Here is a 24118-nt window from a genome sequence, read left to right as displayed (position 1 = left end):
TAGAAATGCAATTTTTACAAGTAATAGGGAAGAAAAAAATAGCAGGAGTGGAGCCAGAAAAGGAGAGGTATAGAAAGGACACATAGAAGGCGATGGGGTGCAGGGCAGTGTTGGCAGAAGACCAAAAAGCTTTGGTGAGCTGTGCAGCCTGAGAAGGAGACAGAGGCAGGGACAGGCAAGGAGGCAGACAGACACTGGGAAAAGCATAGCAGGGATAGGCCCAGATGCATGGGAGGAGCTGTGCGACTCACTGCAGCTCCTGTTGTGGGCAGGACACCTTCACAGCCCTGAGGTTTCTCTCTCTCCCTCTGCCCCTTCCCCCTCCACAGTGCTGGCTGCCCAAACCATGCCCCTCCCGGAGCAGGAGGCGGGTGCCCCGAGACTCCTCTCTGACCGTGTTTCCTGGACACACGGGGGCCAACGCACATAGCCAACAGAGCTGCTGATATCCTGTTACCTTGTGCTGGTGGCGTGCTCTGGCCGGGACAGATCCTTCCTTGCTCAACTACACGCTGTTCCTTGCTGGAGGCACCTGCCTTGTGGAACACCCTTCCTTTCACTCCTCAGCCAGCTCCTGCAGGCAGGAGTGTCCAGGCAGCCCTCTCCCCAGCTAGAGCCCCTTGGCACAGCAGGGCCAGCCCTGTCCTCAGACTCACCGGCTGCATCCAACAGCACATCATCTTCTCCCTTGGACCCAGCTGCAGCCACTCACCCCGAAGCCCAGGGGCTGCAAACGCATCTGGGAATGCGCAGGAAGCAGCGAAGCCTTGTCCCTTCACACGCGTCAGATATGGTTGCAGTGAGCTGGCTACCAGGGTCAGCACCCAAAAGCAGTGTGACAGAGGAAAAAGAATAAATAGGGAGGAAGGACAGAGGAAAGAGCTGGAACAAGGCACATGGGAACCAGAAACAAAGAGGTGAAGCGTACAGGGCAGAACTGGCAAAAGAGCAACAACTTTTGGGGCACCAGAGAGGTAGGTGGACCAGAATCGGGGATTTGGGGATGCATTAGTGCTGTGGCAGCAGCTCTCGCTCTGCAAGCGCAGCCCTGCAGGAGCAAGTCACCAACTGGGAGGATGGGCCCTGACTTGGAGCGGAAAAGGGATAAGGGGCAGCTTTAGAAAGCGCTTTTATAACTTCAGTACGTATGAAGGGGGGGGTTGAGCTTCTGAAACCGTTCTATAAATAGTGTTTTTCTTAGTGTTGTAAAAACCCTATATAGCAGATATTTTAACACTGAAGTATCTACCTAAATATATGTATATTCAGGGAATACATAGATGTTTTATAACTTAGTGTAAACAGATATTATCTATTGTGACTATATCTATATACATCTATAGAATATTTATGCATCTATTTAGACATACCGATCAACACTTTTATCAGAACTTCTATTTAGCTATCTGTTTAAACTTACATATATCGTCACTAATTTTACACTTCTCTATTTAGACTGAGATATCTACTTATCTCTATACCTGTTTACACTTATTTTATTATCTTTATTTAGATTACATAGAATATCTAACAGAAGGGTTGGACTAGATGATCCCTGAGAACCTTCCAACCTGTGACCCTGCGGTAGGCTTATTATAGAACACACACTAAATTCAGATAGCTTTATCCAGGCAGACGACTTCTTATATATTTTGAAAACCAATATTAACTTATAAATAAAGAAAAAACTTTAAATTTTTTATATTCCAAGTTCTTTGTACTATACAGTAGGTAAAAAGTTTATTTTAAAGTAGAAACATGTACAGGCTCTTAAAATATAAAAAACTTGTATAGACATAATTTTTTTGTGCATTTTAAACTCTATATAGAGGAAGGAATTCAAAATAGAAAAAAAACCCTTTTCCTTTATTGCAATGTCACACACCCATACTTATAGTTTATAATATGTAATAATCCCCCCACGACTCTTTGGGGAGGGACCCCCCATTACACCCCCATCTGTAACAGGTTAGCAGGATTCCTATGCACAAAATTCACCCAACATATGATATTTCAAAAGCACAACAGTATTTATTGCTCTGTTAGAGCCTTGCAGAAGCAGTTACTAGCATATTGTTTTCCCCTCATCGGAGTCTGACCAACCTGACTATGCCCGAGACACCGCCGAGCAGGAGGGTGACCGTGAGCAAGGTCATCATGGAGAAGGGAGGTAGGCGTGGCACCTTCAGGGTGTCCCCTGTGGTTCCCAGAGCGTGCTCTGTCTCCCCCCCGCTCTGCTTTGAGCCGCCCCTTTTTATACCCTCAGCAGATTCAAGGCAAAAGTACTGCCTAGACGTTGCTGCACGCGTGGCCGGCACATGCAACAAGGCCTGCCGGGTACGTGCTCTGCCAGCTAACGGCGGTTCTGGGGTTGCAACAACATATTGTGCAATGACATTCCTCCCGCTTCCCCCCTTGGAGGTTGCGTTCTCACAGCTGTGTTCAGCTTGTGATTCTTCCACTGTGGCCCTACACTGACCACCATCTAAAATCCCTCACGCACCATCCCCCCTCACCTGCTGCTCTGCTGCATCATTTCCCCACCCATAGTGACATTAGTGTGCCCCGAGTAACAGGAAGCAAGCATGGGTGGGGACGTATTTACTGAGCATACCGAGATGCTTTCATCAAGATGTTGGAAAAACAAAAATCTAACTATATGTCACCATATTAAAAAAATGGGAGCAGATGAAAATACAAACTGTTGTCAGCCTAAGGCATAGTCTATCAGTTCAGTCAAAGGAGGTTTCTAAGTAAATGAATCAGCTTGAAACACAACATATCCTTTACAGCTTAAGTGAGTAGAACACTTAAAAAACTATTAACAGCTATTTATACTAAAAATCTGACCAAAATGGTACCACACTAAACATTCTTGCTGGTGTTAGAAAAAGCCTCATCCCTTCCTTACGGCACTGCCGCAGGGAGATAACCCTATGAGACTGCAGGGCAATGCTATAGCGTACCAAGAACCTATGCTTACCGATTCACCACCACAGCTACAGCTCTTTCACTGCTGCTGCTGCACATCATGCTTACTCAATGAAGCCCAAAGTGTCAAACCTAAAGGAGTAAAATCAGGGGAACACAGCTGCCCTTCCGAAGGCAGGCTGCCTGGGGTGAGGGGGGCAGCTGTGCGTCAGGGCACAGGGCAGCCAGGCAGACCAGGTGCCAGTGGCTGACCTGCAAAGGAGTTGTGCGCTGCTGAGCCTTGGCCTTCATTGGCTTGTCAGGACCTCGCCTCGCCTCTGCACTGCCAGGACCCTGCTCTGCTCATCCTGCATAAGCACAAGGCTTCAGCGAGCACAGAACAGGAGGCCAGGGTAAGTGAGGGCATGTCACCAAGAAAAAACCCACACAGGAGAAAACCTCATGCAGGAGGCCCATTTCAGTGGAAGGGAGGGCACAGACACATGGAGAGGAAGGGTGGGGGAGGAGACAGACACTGCTGGATGGGGGAATGTCTGGGCAGACACTCCATGGGGAACATGCATGGGGATGACTGACACCAGGGGGTCCCCCCAGGATAATCCACAACGGGCAACTCACCTGGGATAACCTGCAGATGATGATCCGCTCCAGATAACTGACCCACTGCGGAGAATCCATTCCAGACAAGCCCCAGAAATGCCCTTCCAAATGCAGGTGTTTCACACCTAGTAATCCCCAAAACAGGATTTTCATAGTTTTTTTTTTTATAGGGTTGGGTTGGTCAATTATTGCTTTGGAGGGGTTTTTTTTTATCTTTGGGTTGTGTTGTTTTCCATTTTGCTGGGTTTCTTGGGGATTTGTGTTTTGAGTCCTTTTTTTTTTAATAATATAAAAACTGGGTTTTTTTTTTCAAAAACATTGTATAAAGTGGGGGGGTTTGTGTTTTTGAACCACAAGAATTGCTGATTTTCAGTTTATGTTTTGTGGATGAGAGTGGCTGGTCCATGGGTTTTCTTCATTTGGAGTTTTTTGTAGGTTTTTTTTTTTGTGGTGTGTGTTTGTTTTGTCACTCCCCAGCCCACCTACCTGATGTGCGGAAAGCGGACTCCACAATCTGTAAGATTGTGAAGTAGGTATGTTTATTCAGTGCTGGGCAGCACGGGGGGTAGTCCCACCAAAGTCATGCGCACCTCTGTGATAGTTTGTCTTCCATTTATATAGTAAAGCATTACAGATACATACAATTTCCCAATACGCCTATAGATATGCATGACCTTTCCCCACGTCGTATTAAAATTAGCCAAAAAAGTAGTTTCCATAAATCTTTCCCAACTGAGCTTGCGCAGTGCCTCCTCGTGGTGGTGATCGGGGGTAGTAAAGATGAAGGCTGCTGGCTCCTCTTCATCACCGCTAGTAACCTTTTGGTTTTGCGCAGACTCAGTTATCTCTTGACACTTGTCTAAACTACTGTTTTACCTGGTTCTTTAGACAATTTTCCATCCTTCTCAGGAATTTGTCCTTCGCAAGTGGATTCCAGGCCTCCTTGCTAATTATTTTACACAGTGGCTAGACAAGCGTTCCGCAACAATTAACTTTCAGCTGGATAAGCATTCAGAGATAGAACAGTTAACTTCTGGTTTTGCATCTTAAGAGCCCCTTCCCCCTTTCATAGCCCCCAGCCATTTTCTTGCTTTCCAGCTGCACAAATCCACCTGGAGTTGACTCTTCCAGTTTGCTTTGGTTCCACCACCCCCCACCACTGCAGACCCAGACTCAAAAGGTTTGGGGTTCTTTTGTACCCTGGCAGCAGCTCCCACTCCGCATATGCGGCCCCATAGGGGAAAATCCCCATTTGGGGGAATCAGGCCCACACTGGGATAGGAAAAGGAGAAGGCGAGAGGGGCAGCATTTGAAAGCACATTTGTGTCTTGAGTTGATGGGGGGAGTTGAGGGGCGTTGTCCAATTTATAAATCCTATGTATAAATAGGGTTTCTTTGCATTTTAAAAACCTTATATAGCATAGACATTTACACTTATGTGTGTACTTACACATCCATATGCTTATGGAATACATATATTTTACACATCTATTTAGACTATTTACACTTACACAGAATAGCTATTTCCACATACCTGTTTAGACTTACATATCAATACATACATAGAACACCTATTTAGACATCTACTTAGACTATGTAATACACAGTAAGTGTAGATGCTCGCTCTAGTCAGACTTCCTTCTATTTTGAATTCCTTCATAAATCCTTTTTCTTCATTTTAAACGCCTTTATTTTTTATTTTAAATATATGTAGACAGGCGAGTTACTTTTGTATTTTAAAATCCCGTATCTCAATGTAGAATTCTTTCTATCCTAAAATCCCTTTATACATCTATAAAGTAATAATACTTTTCAATATATATAAAATAAGAGGTTTTCTCTAATTCAGTGCCTCACACCCACGTTTGCTTCTTAAAATATTTTTCTTAATAGCCCCCTGAATTTTCTGGCATTTTTGGGCTGCAACCCCCCTTTTTGAGGGGGGGGAACCCCTAAATGACCCACACACACTGACCTGCTCCTCTGATGCATTATCAGCTCCCCCATTGACACTGGGGTGCCCTGCATGACATCATCACCCGCCCAGGACTCCCCCTATTTTATTATAGTAAGTGTGAGAAACTGAACTAAGGTATTGTTTATTAAGACTTATGTTAAAGCTCAATGTAAAGCATGCGAAGAATACCTCCCAGGCGTGCTTATGCAAGATAACCAAACTTATCGACAGAGATAAGACAAGCAACCCCATATCACCAGGAAGCAGGAAACGACCCCCTAACAACAACTGAAGCATGCGAAAAGTACCTCCACTATCTCATTGAACATGGAAGTAAAGATGTATAAAGAGAGACTGTTTGAACTGCTCAGTACGGCAGTTGGCGGAGCGCAGACTCCCCTGCCGTCCAGCGCTGTATTTGCTCATATTCTACTTGCTACAATTAATAAAATTCTAATTGGATTATGATCCATTGTGGTCTCGATTTATGACAATTTGGTGCCGTGACTCGGATAAGGAACGGTGAGCTTCTGTCCTCCGGGGAGGCGCCCCGCGGCAATCCGCGGCCCCGCGACCGACAGCTTACCTCAACCTTACCGACGAACCTAAATTCTAGAATGATGAGCAAAGGAGAAACCGGTAAAATCCCATAAAAATTCTGTGCACGGGAGTCCGGACGAAGACGCAGGGCGTGTAAGTACATGGCGAATTTGTTCGCGGGTTTACCGTTCGGGCGGGATTGGGTTTCCTGGAATATAACGAGTGAGAGGTTCGCTATATTGAACCAGGCGAGTGCGGACCCTTAAGTACTGCGTTTCCCATCTCCCGCGAGGGACTGGGCCAGGAACAAGGGGAACGAGTGAGTGCGCGCTTGTGGATATTCCAGAAGATGGGGGCGAAGGGCAGCAAGCCTTCGACTCCCATGGGAAAGGTACCCACTGTACCTAAGAATACCCCTCTGGCATATATCCTAGACAATTGGAGATATTTCCCTGGAACCCTAGGGAAAGATAAACAGAAAATGATAAAATATTGTACTAGGATATGGGGAGGGAAGAAGATTTCTAAAGATGACGTTTGGCCAGTCTATGGGTCAGAAGAGGATTGGGTCAGACAACAATTAAACCTCTGGGTTAACAATAAAAAACCCCTTAACCCAGAAGAGAGTCAGTATGCGGAAGTGTGGCTAGAAAGACCGAGAGCTAGACTTTATCCACTGAATGAAGTAAAAACTGAACAAAAGAAAAAGAAGGAAGAGTTAGACGAAACCCTTCTAAGCCCCCCTCCCTATATTTCTCCTCCTGCTCCCGCAGCCCCTTCAGAGGTCCCCAGAGCACCCACTCCCCCACCAGAATCGGAACAAGGGTCTCCCCCTCCTCCTAGACGCGTAACTAGGAGTCAAAAAGGGGCAGCTCAGATGTATCCTTTAAGGGAAATGCCCATGGGGGGACCCCAACCTGTGATTGGATATATTTTTGTGCCCCTAAGTTCGGCTGACCTACGAGATTTTAAAAGAACCGAGATGGGAAACCTAATTGAAGACCCACTCGGAGTGGCAGAAAGATTAGATCAATTTTTGGGACCAAATCTTTATACTTGGGATGAGATGCAATCTATCCTTGGTCAATTATTTACTACCGAGGAAAGAGATATGATCAGGCGAGCAGGAATGAGACTGTGGGATGCTCAGCATGCCCAGGGACCCCAAGCAGATATTAAATGGCCACTCCAAAGACCTAATTGGGATAATCAGGATCCGGTGCATAGAACTCATATGCAGGACCTGAGAACTATAGTAATTCAAGGGATTAGAGAAGCAGTACCCCGTGGCCAGAATATCAATAAAGCATTTAATGAAATACAAAAGAAAGATGAGAGCCCTACTGAGTGGCTGGAACGACTGAGGAAAGCCCTTCAGCTGTATTCTGGGGTAAATCCAGACAACCCTTTAGGGCAAGCGCTCCTCAAAACTCAGTTTGTGGCAAAATCATGGGAAGATATCAGAAAGAAGATTGAAAAGTTAGAGGACTGGCAGAATAGAGGGTTGGATGAATTATTGAGGGAAGCTCAGAAAGTCTACGTAAGGCGAGAAGAAGAGAGCAGCAAGCGACAAGTAAAAATGATGGTAGCAGCAGTCAGAGAGGATCGCAAAGGGCGGACTGGTGAACACAGATCTGCTAGAACGAAACAAGGGAACGTGGTAGTAAAGAAGGAACAGAGATGTTGTTTTTACTGTGGAAAGAAGGGACATATAAAGACGAATTGCAGAGAAAGGATCAGGGATGAGGAAATATTAAAAACGGAATAAGAGAGTCAGGGGCTCTATATCTTAGGGGACCGGGGTCATCATGAGCCCTTGATAAAATTAAAAATAGGTCCCCATAAACAAGAGTTCACCTTTTTAGTAGACACTGGGGCTGAGAAATCGACTATTAGGCAAATACCTGAGGGATGTAAAGTTTCCCCTGAAAAGGTACAAGTAATTGGGGCAAAAGGAGAACCCTTTAAAGTAAGCAAAATCAAAAATGTGGTATTCGAAACTGAAAATAAATTTGGAATGGGTGAACTCTTGCTCGTCCCTGAAGCAGAATTTAATCTGTTAGGACGAGATTTAATTGTTGAATTGCAATTAGAAATTAAAGTAAAAAATCAAGAGCTAACGGTGTCTGCTTATCCTTTGACCGTAGATGATCAAAAACAAATTAACCCCGATGTCTGGTACTCTCCGGATACAATAAGTAAACTGGAAATCCCACCGATTAAAATTCAAATTTCCGAACCCCACATACCTGTGAGGATAAGGCAATATCCCATATCCCTAGAAGGACGGAGAGGATTGAAACCAGAAATTGATCGATTATTAGCACAAGGAATCTTAGAGCCTTGTATGTCACCCTTTAACACTCCCATTTTGCCTGTAAGGAAGCCAAATGGGAAATATCGGCTCGTACATGATTTAAGAGAAATAAACAAAAGAACTATCACCCGGTTCCCTGTAGTAGCAAATCCATACACACTGCTAAGCAAGCTAGGACCCCATAACTCCTGGTATAGTGTGGTTGATTTAAAGGATGCCTTTTGGGCCTGTCCACTGGCAGAAGAATGCCGTGATTATTTTGCCTTTGAATGGGAAGACATAGAGACAGGCCGCAGACAGCAATTGAGATGGACCGTGCTCCCCCAAGGGTTCACTGAGTCCCCTAACCTGTTTGGACAGGCCCTGGAAGAGATCTTAAAAGAATACCAGGTACAAACGGGAAATGTGCTGTTACAGTATGTAGATGATCTACTCATAGCAGGGAATAATAAGAAAGATGTAAGAAAAGAAACCATTCGACTTCTAAACTTTTTTGCACAACAGGGACTACGGGTATCACAAGAAAAGTTACAATTTGTGGAGGAAAAAGTGAAATATTTGGGGCATTATTTGTTTAACGGCAAGAAGATATTGGATCCGGAGCGCATTAAGGGAATTCTGGAATTACCTATGCCTGTCACTAAGAGGCAAATTCGACAAGCATTAGGGCTATTTGGGTATTGTAGACAATGGATAGAGAATTACAGCTTTAAAGTTAAATTCTTGTATGAACAACTGTCTAAAGACAAAATACCCAAGTGGACCCCTCAGGATCAAGATCAGTTTATCAGCCTCAAAAGGGAGTTAAGTCAAGCACCGGTTTTAAGCCTCCCAGATCTAAAGCGGCCATTCCATTTATTCGTTAACATATATGAAGGAACAGCATTCGGAGTATTAACTCAGGAATGGGCGGGACAAAAGAAACCAGTAGCATACTTATCAAAGCTGTTGGATCCTGTGAGCAGGGGTTGGCCAAGTTGTTTACAAATCGTTGTTGCTGCTGCCTTATTACTTGAAGAAACGAATCGTATTACCTTCAATGGGGAAGTTGTCCTATATGCGCCTCATAACATAAGGGGGGTGCTTCAACAAAAAGCAGAAAAATGGCTTACAGATAGCCGACTACTAAAGTATGAGGGAATACTCATAGAATCTCCAAAACTGTCCCTAAGGACTGTCAGAGCGGTTAACCCTGCAGAATTTTTATACCCAGGGGAAAGTACTGAGTTAATACACGATTGTCTTCAAACGATTGAACAACAAACACGAATTCGACCAGATCTAGAAGAAGAGGAATTACAACATGGAGAAATAATTTTTATAGATGGGTCATCTCGAATAGTGGAAGGTAAACGATTGTCAGGGTATGCCATCATTAAGTTGGATAAAGGAGAATTTAAGACAATAGAATCGGGCCCCCTGAGTGCCAGCTGGTCGGCTCAAGCCTGTGAGCTGTACGCATTGTGGAAAGCCTTAGTGTCACTGAAGGGAAAGGATGGAACTATATATACAGACTCACGCTATGCGTTCGGAGTAGTACATACCTTTGGGAAAATATGGGAGGAGAGAGGATTTGTTAACTCACAGGGAAAAGAACTGATACACCCAGAATTAATTCGGCGAGTTCTGGGGGCATTGAAAATACCAAATAAAATAGCAGTTGTACATATAAAGAGACACCAGCGAGGCACGAGTTATCAAGTTAGAGGAAATAATGCAGCTGATACAGAAGCAAAACGAGTAGCAGGCAATTATAGTACGATTTTGACTATGCAGCAAGTACCTGTTAGTAATAATTTGAGTTTTGAGTCTGCAGAAAAGGAAAAACTAGAACAAATGGGAGCTAAGGAACAAGATGGTAAGTACATATTGCCAGATGGGAGAGAAGTCTTGCCGAAGGGCATAGCACTCGAAATCTTTTCAAAAATACACAGTAAAACACACTGGGGAACCCAGGCGTTAGTTGATCATTTCAATCAACAGTTTGCCTGTATAAGCGTATATAACATAGCAAAGGCAGTCACTGCAGCCTGCGAGACCTGTCAAAAGGTTAATCGAAACAACATGAGACGAAAACCTCTTGGAGGACGTTCCCCAGCATACAGACCTTTCTCACACATACAAGTGGATTTTACTGAACTACCCAGGGTAGGGCGTTACAAATATTTATTAGTGATGGTGGATCATTTAACACATTATGTTGAGGCTTTTCCTACCTCTAAAGCAACTGCTAACCAAGTTACTAAGGTATTACTTGAACATATTATATCTCGATATGGAGTACCCGATGTAATCGATTCAGACAGAGGAACACACTTTGTGTCAAAAATTGTTAGAAATCTAACAAGAAGTTTAGGTATTAAGTGGGAATATCATACGCCATGGCATCCACAAAGTTCGGGAAAAGTTGAAAGGATGAACGGAGAAATCAAAACTATTTTGACTAAATTAATGATAGAAACCAAATTATCATGGGTTAAGTGCCTACCCATGGCACTATTAATTCTCAGAACCAGGCCCCGAGCAGATGTAGGGATATCAGCGTTTGAACTGGTGTATGGAATGCCCTATAGAATCGAAAGTCCACAAACAAATGTTTTAATTCGAGATCATGTGATTAATGAATATGTTTCACAATTAGCAGAACATCGTAACAAGCTTTGGGAACATGGACTAATTGTGCACCGACCCCCATTGGACTTAAAAATTCACAATTTTAAACCTGGGGACTGGATATTGGTTAAAACGTGGAAAGAAGAAACCCTAAAACCCAATTGGGAGGGACCTTATCTTGTTTTGCTTACAACAGAAACAGCTGTCCGGACTGCTGAGCGTGGATGGACTCATGCCAGTCGCATTAAAGGCCCAGTGACGAGACCCTACTGAAAAGTAATCAGTACTCCAGGTGACACCAAGATAACTCTGAAAAGATAACGTAATGATAAGAACTTTAGTTGATTATTTTGCCGCATTACCTTTTGGTATAAAGTGTATATTGCTGTTTATATTTGCTATAATTATCTTTTTTAATCTATTATATATGGAAGCGTACGAAGTGTGTTGAAGGAAATTGCTAAACTTATGTAGTAACACAATATTAAATATAGAGGAAAAGCTAATAAGCACTTTAGATATACAAATTAGATGCAATCATTTGAACTGCGATTGTTATCCATTTGCTCGTTGCAAGTGTAAGGTATGCCAGGATAAATGGTGGACACACTGTGAATATGGATACCCTCCGACAGGAGTTTACACACAGTGTTGGAAAATCCAAAGAACTCTCACTGAGTGGAAATTAAAAACAATTAGAGTCGGAACAAGAAATTATTCGAGGATCCCATGAATGGTGGAAAGTTTTGCCAAAGGAATAAACCCTTAGTATTATTGTTACCATTCCAACGAATCAATCCCCTTTGTGGTTGAAATTTTGGCTACAAAGTGCAGAAGGGAAGTACTAGCTGTGTCTTGCTTAGTCTCATTAGTTAAAGCTGCAAAGTGGGAGGCCTATATAAACAGGCAGAAAGCCTGAAACAGCTGTTCTCCTGAAGATTTCCCTTGCTGCCAAGAAGATGGTACACCCCGTGGCTCGAAGCAACCGAGTCGACGGGCGAGGCAGAGGAGGAACAAACTGTGGAGAAAAGAACCAGAACAATGAGGCGCAAGAGCAGCTATGGTCGAACTTCCCCAAGACTGGTAAAAGTGTACTTAAATTGGAAAAATTGACAGACACCCTTTTTCCTGGTATATCGTTAGTTTTATTATCGATAATAGCCCAAACAAATGGAAAAGGAAACCCTCATAAACCCATGAATTGGACAATAACAAACATACAATATCCAAATAAGCCAATCCAAGCACAAATTATGGAGGGAGGAACAGTTAGTTTCAATATAAGTTTGCGTTACTTAATCGATGGAGAAATGGATAAGAATTGCAAGCCAATTTATATATGCCCAGCATCGAACCCTGGTAAATCATACTGTAATCGTCCAGACCATTATTATTGTGCATACTGGGGATGCGAAACATGGGCCTCTGAATGGTCTGCATCTGGAGATCAAAATCTAGAAATCAAATGGTCACCACAAATATGTCAAAAGAGAAATTGGAGCTACACAGATAGTTACTATAATGATACATGTAATCATAAAGATATTAGATGTACAGGCATTAATATAACCATAAAAGATCCTAGTCAGGACTTCTGGCTTGTAGGAAAATTTTGGAGAATTAGATATTACGAACAAGGTGTAGATAGAGGGGGTATTTTTCAAATTATGAAGAAACCGATGCCCCACGATCCTTTGCCAATAGGACCAAATCTGGTCCTGAATCCGCTCACTTCCTCTGAAGAAAAGATGGCCCCCGTAATTGTCATAACCCCTTCCTCAGGCTCTCCTTCGAAAACAACTAATGATGCTGTGACTGAATTCTCTTTATCCAGAGATCTAGAGTTGTCAGAACCCAAGGACCCCTTATGGAATCTAATGCAAGCCTCTTATCGTGCCCTTAATGAAAGCAAACCAAATTTAACTGAAAAATGCTGGTTATGTTATAATATTAGACCACCATATTTTGAGGCAGTTGGAAAACCAGGTATGATTCGATGGTCTAATGGTTTAAACCCACAAAAATGTCAATGGGATGACCAGAAGAATCATACGCAAGGAATTACTATTCAATTAGTAACGGGTCAGGGAAAATGTATAGGCACAGTGCCCGAAAAGTATCAGCCTTTGTGCAGCCGAATAGTCACTAACACCAATATAGAGAAACACAAAAATAAAAAGGACAAATGGGCTATCCCGACACCAGGAGCTAAATGGGTTTGTTCAGACATCGGAATAACGCCTTGCCTATCCTTGAATGTGTTTAATGAATCTCAGTTTTGCATACAGGTGATTATTGTTCCTCGCCTAATCTATCACACCTCTGAGGAGGTGCTACGCCACTTTGAAGGAAACCTGAATAGACAAAAACGAGAGCCAATTACGGCAGTAACCCTAGCTACACTGCTGATAGCGGGTGGAGTTGGAGCAAGTACAGGCATAGCCTCCCTGGTAAAAGGTCAGGAGTTGCAAAATTTGCAGATGGCTGTAGATGAGGATTTAGCAAAAATAGAGCAATCTATTCAAAATTTAGCCACTTCAGTAAAATCTTTATCAGAAGTGGTGCTGCAAAATAGGAGAGGATTAGACCTATTGTTCTTAAAGGAAGGAAGGTTATGCGTAGCTCTCAATGAAGAATGTTGTTCATTTGCTGACCATACGGGAGTAATCCAAGACACCATGTCTGAACTCCGGAAAAGGTTAGAACAACGTAAAAAAGATCGTGAAGCGGGCAAGTTATGGTATGAAAGCTGGTTTAATGTTTCACCTTAGCTAACCACTTTGTTGTCTGCTTTAGCAGGACCGCTTATTATGTTGATTCTGGGACTTATATTTAGACCTTGTATATTACGCTGTATTTTACATTTTATTAAAGAACGGTTTGACCCAGCTAAATTGCTTATTTTGACTACAAGGTCTGAAGCAAAATATAAGAGTGTATCTATTAATGAAGATGACGATTGTTGTGAATGCATTATGCCACATAAGAACTATGATTGTAATTGTGAGATATTACCTTGTGAGTGTTATGATAAATGTCGGAATTGTGGAAGAAGATTTGCCTGCAGTGCCGAAAATGAAAGTAGTGTCTAATAAACAATAATAGGATAAAAAGAAAAAGGGGGGATTGTGAGAAACTGAACTAAGGTATTGTTTATTAAGACTTATGTTAAAGCTCAATGTAAAGCATGCGAAGAATACCTCCCAGGCGTGCTTATGCAAGATAACCAAACTTATCGACAGAGATAAGACAAGCAACCCCATATCACCAGGAAGCAGGAAACGACCCCCTAACAACAACTGAAGCATGCGAAAAGTACCTCCACTATCTCATTGAACATGGAAGTAAAGATGTATAAAGAGAGACTGTTTGAACTGCTCAGTACGGCAGTTGGCGGAGCACAGACGCCCCTGCCGTCCAGCGCTGTATTTGCTCATATTCTACTTGCTACAATTAATAAAATTCTAATTGGATTATGATCCATTGTGGTCTCAATTTATGACATAAGGTTGGACTAGGTGATCCCTGAGGTCCCTTCCAACCTAAGAATCTGTGATTCAACCCCAAGAAGGGCACTAAACAAGGGAATCTGCTCCAACCTGCAGCTCATTAATAGTGTCATTTACAAAGGTACACACACCCACCCCACCCACCCCCCCAAAAAAGGGGAGCTCTGCTAATATCTAAAAGGTGGGGCAGCCCCCCCAGCCCCTGTCCGCAGGCTGGCGGCCACCCCACAGCGGAGCGGGAGCGTGCCAGAGGACAGTGTCACATCTCTCTCAGGCTCTGCTCGGCCATGCTCCCACTCTGTTACCGCTCTGGGACGGGCTCCCTGGGGCAACAAACAGCCCCGGTCCCTGGGGGCCCCGACTCTCCCCTCCAGGCAGCCCTTGCGGCCGCACCTGCGGGGCACCTGCTGGAGACAGAGCCGGGAGCCTCCAGGCAGAGGGATGGCCCCTTACCTTCACCACGCTTAACGACCAGCAGGCAAACCCGGGCCGGGGGGCATCTCTTGAGCATCACGAGACACTTAGAAGACATCTGAAAAACAGAAATCCCAAACTATATTTCAGCACGTTAATAAAATAGCACAGAAGAAAACGGAGGAGCTCAGTCAGCCTAAGGGATAGGAAGGAAATTGAGCCGCAGCAAGATCCTAGGCAAACAGGTCATCTCAAAACACAACACATCCTTTAAAAGCTAGAGTGATTGGAACACTTGAAAACAGTATTAAGACTAACCGATACCATTTTGAACAGATTCTTCGTGTAACACTGAACGCTCTGGCTGGTGCTGGAAAACGTCTCATCCCTTCCTTACGGCACCGCTGCGGGGAGATAACCCCGTGAGGCTGCGGGGCAAAGTTGTACCGGAACCTCCGCTTACAGATCCACCGCAGCAGCTACAGCCCTCGCCCTGCCGCCGCACGTCTTGCTGCCTGGCTCCACGAAGCCTGAAGTGAAGCGTCAAACTTGAAAGAGTAACGTAAAAAATTAAGAATAAGTCTCAGTAATTCACTTTGTGCTGAGAAGGCGGGCGCGTGTTTACGCACATCCAATATGAGCGTCTAGGCTATAAAAGCTTTCCATTTTCCTTCTGCGTTCATTTAACTCGCACAGCCGTTCACGCCCGCCATAAGATTATCTATCTCCAAAATACACAGCAGCAACGTGACTGGGGGGTTTTGGCGTGTTACGGAGTCGGGAGGGACGTCCGCCCAGCTGCCCCGCCCAAGAGGTGCTGCTGAACTGCCAGGGAAACGCGCGTCGAAAGCGAGACTGAAATAAAATACTTAAGAGCGCTCCCTCAAAATACCGGCAGGAAACCCCCCCGCCCCCCAACATTCAGTCGCCCCTCATTAAATATTCACAACAAATACCTACCTGCGCTTAAGTACACCTAACAAATCGTACCCTACATCTGCTTGGCAGTTACAGCTGAAACAGCGCAAGTCACGTCGTAAATCAGACACTGTTAGCTTTTTTTAAACTTTCATTTATGACAGAAGAATCGGTGCGTGAAGAGATCCCCGATACGGTTTTACTTTTTTTGGGGAAAAAAAATACCACAACAAAAAAAACACGCAAATCAAATCCCCAGTGTTGCAATACACGGGGCTACCAAGAAGGACCGGCAGACCTGCTAATGCGTTCGGCTGTACCGAAGCATACAGGGGAACCGTATTTTTATGGTATCTCGACTGTTACAACTGGGAACCCAAGCACTACCAATGCCATCAACATCTGGAGTATGTGCTGTGCTTGGATCTCCGCAAGGACCATTGATTTTTTTATCTTAAAAAAAAAAAGCAATACTTTGCAAGTCTTGTGCTGATGAGTTCTGCTGACAAAGACACTGTCTCTAAGATGCACTCTGATGGCAAGTTCATAGAATGCAACCTCACTGAATAAGAAATATCTCAATTTTATAAAATCTCTTCCTAACAAAAGTCACACTGCGGGGCTTTCAGATGGGCCAGATTATGAATCCTTTCACAACAAGAAACACACCAGCTAACCAGGATATTCTCGCAGTGGCCAGGTGCCTCTTCATCACGTGGAAAAAAAAATAAAAAAAAAAACAAAAAAAAAACCCAAAAAACACCAGGGCCAGCAATAAGTATCACACAGGTCAACACAGATCTCTACCAGAGCACCCCCCTCATCAAAACGAACATGCCCATCGGCTCACCTGCTCTGCACAGATTCCAGCATCACACCCCGCTTCCGTCATCGCTTGTGGCACCAAATGTATGAACACACAGTAAACTACCGTTACGCTCGTGAGAAATCACCGCCCCATGACTTCCTCATTACTACCCAGCTCACTTCTAATGCTCATACGCCGTTCCAAAGACGGCCCACGTGTTACCTACAAAACTGAAGAGCTCGACGACGGACCACAGCATTCTCTGGTCTTAGATGCTGGCCACTGCCCCACCTTCTCAGACCTCTCATAGGCATGCGGCAGCACCGCTCCGAGCCTGCCAGCGGCACCTGCAAAAAGCCAAGCGAAAAGGCACCTCCTGAGATGCTGCCCGATGCCACAGCCTGCCCGCACCAATCCCCGTCTTGCACCCCTTTCCCTCGACAGCCTCCCACCCGGCCTACGTCACTTGCAGCTGAACACGGCACCTCGCCCGCCGTCCGTAACACCCGAACAACGCGCGTTGCTTATAACTTCCCCAGCAACACAACACCTCAGAAGAGCTGCTACTTCAGCCCACCAATCACCACTCGCCTTGCTCGACTTGCCTCCTTTGCTCATTGCTACGCTACTTCAAAACCAAAACAAAAGACAAACGCAAGGAGCAACGGAGTCATAGAGCCATCGGTCACATCTTCCCTCTATATACACCACGCACCGACTCACCCGCTTACATCGGTCCCCTCAGTTCCCCTCCGTCGCCCTGCACGACTCGTCCCTCAGCATCTCCAAAACCAATACCAAACAAGTCGCCTGGTTGCACAGCAGTACCTTAACGGTTCCTGAAGACCGACTATAACCTGCCATTAAAAACAAACATATGACATCAAACATGAAGCCCTACGCACGTACAAGCTTGAACACCCTGCAGAGGTAATCTGCTCAGCTGAACTCTAGCTGCCTCTCCCAGATAGCCACGGTCACGGCCTCCGAGCCCACAAAACGGTCCTCGCCCGCTGAGGAGGGCCACTCAATCTGAGATGACGGTACGACCTTTTCCCCCAACAGCCTTGGCACAGCAACAGATGAACCCTAACCTCTCATCGCTGTGCCACCTACCCGACTCTACACGGCCAACAAGGCGGTCCGAGACAAACTCAAACGCACACACCAATGCTATGAGAAACACTACAAACTGCGCGCCTCCGAGACGAGAGAACGCTCTCGGCAAACACAGAGACAACTGGACGGAAGAGCTCGTCCAGCAACAAGACCTGCAGAACCCTGACAGTGACGCAAGGAGGCCCTAACGCGATCCAAAAAGATTAGAAGAGCGTCAGGGCCCGTGACAAGAAGTTCCTCTCAAAACTGAGAGGGAGGAGGCACAAGAAGCCCAGCTACAAGACCTAAGAATGTAAGGATGCAGGAAAGAAATCACGCTCCCTGAAAACAGACAGCGACAGAGCAGAGCTGTTCACGCATCTGGGAACGACGCCGCAGACGACAACTGCCCAGAAACTCCTCAAACATCAGAGCGATCCACGCTTTAAACTGTAACGCAAAAAGAAGCACCCGATGGGCGCCGGCCCCACAATTAGAACCTTGCCAGCCCCTAGGGATAGCGCTGTGCTCCTGAGAGCAAAGAGAACAAAGTCACCAGCCCCATGCGCCCCCTCACTGCGACCCAGCTCGCCTGAAATGCTCCTCAAATAGCCTTCGGTCGCATCTTCCCTTTAATCCCGCACACGGACCCGCCGCCTTAGTGTGCTCTACTCAGCTCTGCTCCATCACCCTGCACAGCTCCATCTTCATCCTCTGCAAGAACAGCATGATAGAACAAGTCACCTGGACGCACAGCAACAGCTTAACCATTCCACAGGTCTTGCTTCCACATAGGAATACCATCTAGAGCCCAACTACTGCATGCCATTAAAGGAAATACCTTCAATCAAATGCTAAGCCCCACACACGTACAAGCTTGAACAGCTGAGAGGTGCCCTCTGCTCAGCTAGCACTCTAGCTGCCTCTCCCAGGCAGCTACGGTCATCCCCTCGGCACCCACAAAACGCCCCGGAAATTACCGTCCTCGCCCGCTGCCAACGGCCACTCGCTCCGACGAGGGTTGTACAGGCGTTGCCAGAACAGTCTATGCATATTAACATTAACCATATACTCTTATTGCTATTCTTTCCCCCGCTCTACCATTGCTACACCCCCAGGCGGAGCAGCTCTGACACAGGCATCAACGTGCACGGACCGACACCGCTCACAAATACTACAAGCGACGCGATCGAGGCACCTAAGAAAACTCTCACCGAGACGACGGACTTCCGGCCCAGAGATGCCACCGGGCGAGAAGATCTATACGGCAGCGAGGAAGAAGCTATAGCATCCGCAGAGAAGTCACGTACCATCATCACCTGCGATGAAACCATATACCCACAACTAGGACGATGCACGAGCGACAAGCCACTCTTAAAGACCTCAGAACGTACAGGTGCAGGGAACAGGTCCCAGAAAAGGGCCCTGCGTATTCAGACTGCTCTTCAGCAGCAGTACTGAGGCCGCCTTAATCACCGCCGCAAAAAGATGACCTTCTATAAAGGTCTAATATTTCAGACACAAGACAAATCTATGCAGTAGACTTAAAATGCGAGAAAGGAAGCTCTCGGTTACCATTATGCCGATGAGCCAGGGCTTGCAAAACCCTCAATATTGCTACCTAGGTGCCTGCTCAGCACGGAGAACAACAGACACATCGAGACCCAAGTACAGTAAGGAACAGACTACAAAATCCACACAACAGCACAAGCACAGGCAGGAACTCCCCTGCCTGGCAGATGCTTCTGTTTTGCAGAAAGGACACCACAACCTCCCTCGGCCCAAACATGTCCGGTCTCTGAACGGTACCCTCCACTGATTTTACAACCCTTGCCTGCCCTACCTGCACTTCCCCCAACCGACCGGCCACCTGCACAAAGACAGCATCGGCCCCTCAGCTTCCCTTCCAAATCCGGGGGCTCAAAAGCCATCCTTTAAGAAGGCCACACAGGCTATGTAGGATGGGGCTGTGGTCACACGGATACTCTTCATCTCCAAATGTGCGGTGCCATCACTCAGTGTCACACCACTCAACGCCGGCCACTTCCGCAACAACAGCCTCCTCGGAAGCGCCGTGAACTTCCGCTCCCCCACGCTCTAATGAGGCTGGATGTCGTGGCCGCCGCCACCTACGGTGCCTACAGAACCAGAGAGACAAGGTGACCGCTGCGCCTGGAAGCGGCCGCCCGCTCACAAACAATTCCACACCTCAAAAATAACAGCTGCTACGGTTTCCTGTTCATCGCTCACCTTGCCCGATGAGCTCGGGGCAGACATCCCGCTTTGCATATAGTTTTGTGAGTCCCTTCATTAACTAGTCACATAGGTGCTCGCACTGCACGACCCCTCCGTTGTCACGTGCTGACCTACCTTCTCACGATGCTCTGTTCGCCCCCTCCCTCCCGTGTCCGGCTCCCTGCCATGCATCTCCACCAACAGCCACATTCCAGACTCATCCTTTCCCCTGCCATGCCAACACGGTTCCCTCACCTCCCGATCCGTGCCTCCCGGGTCAGTGGCCACGTCAGGTGCCTGCTCACGTACTCGGTCCGTCCCCGATGGCTGGGGAACCGTCACCTTCAATGCTGGGCCCACTTCTGGGGAAATACGGAGAGGCACACAGATATTAGACACTGCTTTCCAAAAGCAAGAGCTCACCACGCAAAACAAACAAATCCTTTTGACTGACTTGTTCGGCAACACAGAGACCCCAAAGGCAGAAATCCCAGACGAGTGACCTCACAGCCTGCCCCGTCACAGCACACGACGCCATCTGCTCGCCTTTGCTGTCACGCCTCACTCAATTGTCCTGCTTAACCCTAGACCTATTACTTGAGCTGCAAGAAAAAGTCAAACCACGCAACACACAAAAATTACAGTTCGTGTCAGATGACTCAAGCACAGGCGGACACCGATAGGGCAAATGCCAAAAGCAATACGGGAAGCAAACGGGCATGGCTGGTGTAGTGACACACACTCCTTTTGTAGGTAACTCACTCCTGAGCGACTCCATGAACAGCTGGGTGGAGAACCTCTCGGCAGACAGCACGCTCGAGTGGCCGCGCTGACACATACGGGGAAGGAGACTGGGCTACCGGAGGCTGCTTGCACACAGAACGCGGCCATTAGCTAACACTTAAACACCCCTTTCCCAACCATCCCCCGGTACCAAGACTTCAAAAACCCCTCCTCTCCTCCTGAACTGTTAGGGAAGGAACCTCACTCCTTCCCGACAGCTCCTGCCCTGTATTTGCACCCCTAAAGCCCCTCTGTCAGCCGCTCCTCGGGAGCCGCCCTTCCCACCTCTGCCCCGCGTTCTGCGAGCACCTCCCACCTTCCGGCTTCCCGCAGACTCTGTGCTCTCTACAGGCCCACAAAATAACGGAAGCCCTGATGCTTATAATCTACGAGGGACCTGCCGCAAGCTGCAGAGGTTCTCGGGACAACGTGGTACTCTGCGGGCAATCGGGAAAGGCGACGAGCAGTTCCGTAACCCAACACACACTATGCATTACGCCCCTGCTGCTTTCTGAAGGAAGGCTAGAGCTCCATATACAGACACGTACAACACGCTCACCCTAACCCCTACCGCAGCATCTCACCGTCAGTCCTATTGAGAGATAACGTCAACAACTTGCACAACACACAGGCAAAACCGGTGGAAAAAATATAAGCTTCTACCTTTGGTCAAGTCATAAAATTCCGGGAAAACAAAACAACCAAACAAAAAAACCTACCACACACACAAAAGAACAACAAACCACAAACAAAAAAACCCAGACAAAACCATAACACCCCCACAAAACCAAATAATCCAAAACAATCTATCAGACCATCTTGCTACCCCTGAACACCCAACACAAACTTACTGACCCAAGGGAAAACAAAAGCTCGTACAAGTGTACTTTCTAATATATATCTGCTGCTCAACTTTGACTGCTCCTTAATCTCTTACCTCAGCCAGAAACCTCCCCATCTCTGAATGTCAAAACACACCTACCCAAAGATCTTAGACAGCTCAAAACCTGCAACCAACTCAAGGAACAGTACCAGAGAAGCCCAGGAGCAGAATGAGCCTCCCGAAAAAAGGCTGGGGCTCATCTACGCCAGCGGAATGGCAAAGCAGAATGAAATTTTTTAAGAACCCCTTCTCAAAAAAATATCTCTGGTTATAAAGTCAATCATTTACTGTAAAACCATCAACCATTCGGAGTCACCTCAACGCTCTCTCTCGCTCAGTCCCTTAACAGAACTGGATCAGTCTCAAAGGACAAAAAACATGAAAAGAAACGTGGAAATACACAAGCGTATCGGGAACCGTATGAAGCAGCTAAATTAACACCTCAGTAGCTGGGGCAAAACTAAATTGTAAAGGACAACAAAAAAACACCCCAGGAGACACATGGATAAAAACAGATGAAGGCTCTCTCTTCTCGCAGAAGCTCAAGGAGAGACCTGAGCCAACGGTACACAGCTCTGGGGTATCGGATACCGAAAAGAAACATACTCGAGACAGAAAACAGACTGCTGCGGAGCACAAAGGTGGCTTTGGCAAAGGTTCTGCCGGGACAAGAGTCACAGTTACAGGGAACGGACAGCGGCCGGCAGGGGAAACGCCATCGGCGTGGAGGGGCCAGCGGGGTAAATGCCGCCCTCAGCTAACGCTGCGCTATCAAGCCTTAAGCGAAAACTGCAGAGTAGTTACAGGAGACGGGCATAAGATGGATGCTGAATATCACTTGATGGTCACAAAATCTCATGGGGATGGGCACCACGTAGCCTCACGGACACCCCTTAGACCCAAATGCTTAACGAAAGACGCTTCTTGCCAAAACACAAGCTCGACGAGGAAAAGCCAAAGCTGATGCGGGGGCAACTACTAAAATCTCAGTACGTGAGCAGGCATTACTTAAGATGGTGCGGTGGTTCTGCCGGGTCCGTCCAACCTGAGCAACGGGTTCTAACGCCTGTCCAGCAGCGTCCATGATCTCTCTCACGGCCTCCCACATCATAGACACCTCCCCTGCCCGGGACCGCGTTTTCCATGTCCCACCCCTCCCCATCCCCGCAATGAAAATCAAACACAACAAATACGCACTCTACTTCATCTTCTTGGCCTCCAAAAGAAGCTTCCTTCCACTGCTGAGCGTCGACACCGACATCCTCATGCTGTTCCTCAAAAGCAGGCTGGCCCTCGGGTGCCCGTACTGCCAAAGGAAGAGAAAATGATTATGCTCTTATAATGAGCTCCATCATCCTCTCCTTCTTCAGGAAATCGAATCCCGATCACTACATACCAGAAGTTTGTGCAGGAGATGTCCGAGGCCAGCCCCGTAAATGAAGCACTCTGTGACCCTGCTTTCTCTTTTGGCCACAGCACCCGCCACCGGGGAGCCCCAAACCCCTTTGTGACTCCCTAGGAAAACCAGATACAACTAGTTCAAAACATCTGGCAGGAGAGAGATGACCGACAAACACGTATAGCCCACCTCAAACCAGCTAGAGAGCTGACTTCCTCCCCCACTAAACTCTCGTCTTCGACAAATACACCAAACAGAACAATGTTTACGCTGAACAGAACAAAACCCTTACCCTCTGACACTCTGAAAAGGATTTGTGCACCCACAAAATATATATATTCATGCTATCGACCCACGTGCCACGCTTCCTCAGGGTCAGCCCCGCAAAGACAGGAGAACACCCGATGCTCTCTCCACAGATACCCCGATACTCCGCTCCCTTCTTCGCCGCTCCTGTCACGGGAAAATGCTGGGAATAAAAAAAAGGTTCAGAGAAGCAAAACAATAAACAATAGGGAGAGGGACCAGTGCAAAGGAATAGAGAGAGGAAGAGACGAACAGGAAGGACAGACAACCCCATCCTGAGCACAGCCTCTGGGAGAGGGAAAGAGGAAACAGCAACCGTTATTACCGCAGATCGACCCAGACCAAAGCCTCTCCTTCCGCAGGGGCTTCTGGACACACCGCTCCTTCCCCGCGCTACTGCCAAGGGCCCCTGCACTGAGGGGGAATCCACTGCAGGCAGAGAGAGGCAGAGAAAGGAAAAGTAGCCACAGGCTACAGGAAAGAGAGAGGGAGGACTGAAAAGACGGGGAGGCAGGGAGCCACTCAGAGCGAGATGGAGAAAGAAGGTGCGGGGGGGGTGCAAAAAAAAAATAATTTTGCAGCAGGTAAGGAAAGAGAGGGGGCCGGGGGAGAGACAGGGAGGGCCCAGGACGCACAAGAGAGGCAACGGGGCCCCACTGGCCCAGGACTCACCGCGACTCTCGCTCTCAGCGCTGCTGGCACAATTTAGCCGTTCACATGCTTCTTTCCCCTCCTCTCCTCCCTGCCTCTTCTGCAGCTCCAGACTCTAGGCCGACCTCCACCTGAAGAGAACACGGGGGTGTCTTA

At 46.8% G+C, this 24118-nt stretch overlaps 1 long non-coding RNA gene across 3 annotated transcripts; it reads right to left on the bottom strand.

Annotated features, from left to right (window-relative positions):
• Positions 1-14662: 14662 nt before the first annotated feature.
• On the bottom strand, positions 14663-23695 carry LOC142051077 (uncharacterized). 3 transcript variants are annotated; one of them, XR_012658294.1, is made up of 4 exons: positions 23003-23695; positions 22809-22912; positions 15200-16954; positions 14663-14999 (listed from the first exon to the last, which is right to left on the bottom strand). It is a non-coding gene; the product is annotated as an uncharacterized LOC142051077 (long non-coding RNA). The 3 variants fall into 3 exon arrangements; XR_012658293.1 differs by having other exon boundaries at positions 22809-23695; XR_012658295.1 differs by having other exon boundaries at positions 15206-16954; positions 22809-23695.
• Positions 23696-24118: the final 423 nt, after the last annotated feature.

This window comes from Phalacrocorax aristotelis, unplaced genomic scaffold (genome assembly GCF_949628215.1).
Source record: "Phalacrocorax aristotelis unplaced genomic scaffold, bGulAri2.1 scaffold_79, whole genome shotgun sequence".
Lineage (NCBI taxonomy): Eukaryota > Metazoa > Chordata > Aves > Suliformes > Phalacrocoracidae > Phalacrocorax > Phalacrocorax aristotelis.
This window is presented reverse-complemented; position numbering and strand designations above follow the sequence as displayed.